The sequence below is a fragment of the Ixodes scapularis genome, unplaced genomic scaffold (genome assembly GCF_016920785.2).
Source record: "Ixodes scapularis isolate PalLabHiFi unplaced genomic scaffold, ASM1692078v2 PGA_scaffold1__304_contigs__length_218370807, whole genome shotgun sequence".
Classification (NCBI taxonomy): Eukaryota; Metazoa; Arthropoda; class Arachnida; order Ixodida; family Ixodidae; genus Ixodes; species Ixodes scapularis.
In genome coordinates, this window is record NW_024609846.1 from 6,869,000 (window position 1) to 6,871,119 (window position 2,120).

The following is a 2,120-nucleotide window of genomic DNA, read 5'->3' on the forward strand; positions in this document are numbered from 1 at the left end:
CCTCATCGAGCACCTATAGGAAAAAAGAAGTGCGGTTCCCCGCGTTTTTGTACAAACAATGTCAACCTACTTCATCCGACAAGGTGTGCTGTAGACGTAGAACTTCAGCGACCACACAACGTGGCTGTTGGTGGTTCCTTTCGGACTTTGAGAGGAGCTATTTTCAACCTGCCACGATGATCCGACGGCGGGACACCTTTGCTACGAAGGACTCTTGCCAGGATACGCAAGAAGCACTACTGGCCCATGCTTGTAAAGACAGTTCATCACTTCACCCGGTCTTGCCACGATTGTCAACGACGAAAGAAACCACTTATGAGACCGGCAGGAATTCTTCAGCCTGTTGCGCCGCAATCTGCCCCATTCGAGCAAATCGGAATGGAGTTGCTTGGACCCTTCCCACCATCGACGCAAAGAAACCGATAGGTAATCGTCGCAGCTGATTATCGCACACGGTACGCCGAGACGAGTGCACTTCCATCACTTCGGCTGTTGAAGTCGCCAAGTTTTTTTATCGAGTCAATCACACTGTAATATGTGCACGGCACCCCCGAAGTCCAATTACGGACCGTGGATCATTGTTCATGGCACAGCTCACGCAAGAGACCCTTCGTGTCAGTAGCATCAGCCACCGACGAACAACTCAGTACCATCCGCAGACAAATTAACTAGCAGAATGGCTCAAAAAAGCTATCGCCGCCATTATCTCCATGTATGTCGAGGTAGAACAGAAGACGGGGGTCTTCGGTGTTACCCTACGCCACGTTTGCCTACAACACGGCATGGCAAGAGACCACAAGAGTAACACCCTATCAGCTGGTGAAAAGCCGAAAAGTAAAAATCATGCTCGACGCGATGCTGCCCCACAAACCAAGACGACGCCCAGCTGGTTGCTGAACGAGCTGGAGAAGTTCGCCAGCTCTTCCGACTCGAGATTCAATATAAACAACGTGTCGACGCTAACCGGTACCACCTTCGTCGGATCGACGTTCGCATAAAACCCGGAGGCCGTGTGCGGGTGTGGACCCCGATACGATGACGCCTTCTAAGCGATAAAGTCCTGAAGCGCAATCTCGGGCTCTACAAGGTACTTCGTCGACACGGAAATCTTAACTAGGAGGTGATGCTCGACGGAACAAGAACTTCATCACGACGCCCAACACGAACTTATGTCGTCCCCGTCGTGCGCCTCAAGTCGTACTACGATCGATAGAACTGCGAACTGTGATGCCGTGCCGCGCTAGATAGGACTGCATTTTACCCAGCATCCGTAGTTTCCTTTTTTTGCTCCGTTTTGTGTTTTCGCTCGTCGCATCGACAGGATGTGATGAGCGCGGCACGGTTGCTTGGAACGCCACACGCGTTTCCTAACTCCCTTGCTTGTAAATTTTTATTTATTTTTTTTTTTTGCTTTTCTCTATGTGGAGATCCCAAATTGTGAAAACGCTAAAAACGGTAGTTATTGCTAGAAAAACCGAGACACAAAAAAGTAACAAATACGAAATATTCATATTTCAATTATAATTTGTAGTCGCCCACACATACTTCACGCTTACCATAACGCGACCCTTTATTGCAAGTGGCGACGATAAATCCAAGCTCGGGTCAAAAAGCTAAGTACTCTTTAATGTAACAATGCAGGACTTTTTGTTTTTATTCTTATCTGTATTCCCTTCTACAGGAAGATTTTTGCGTCAGAAGAAGGGCAAGATGCTCTTTTTTTTTACTAAGATTGAACCCATAATTATCGCCAGCGTTGTTTTGAACACCGTTGTCGAGCCCCGTCCTGAGTAGAAGAAAGAGGTTAGGTGGAAGTACGTCTGGACTACGGGTGGGAAAGTGTTTGCGCGTAAGGATGATGGCTTGAATGTTTTAAGGATTCTGTGTACGGCTGATTTGGAAAGAATGGCATAGACTTTTAGCTTTTGCACTCGTCATTTGATACCGTTTCCTCACCTTTATGTATGCTGAGTCATGTAAATACTTTAATAGTGAGCAATTCAATGATAAATACAGAAATTACAAGCCATGTTTTTCTGCAATTCATCTAAATACCAGAAGTATAAGAAGGAAACAAGACGCCCTCGATTTCTTTTTTGATTCCCTTCGCTTGCGCTTTG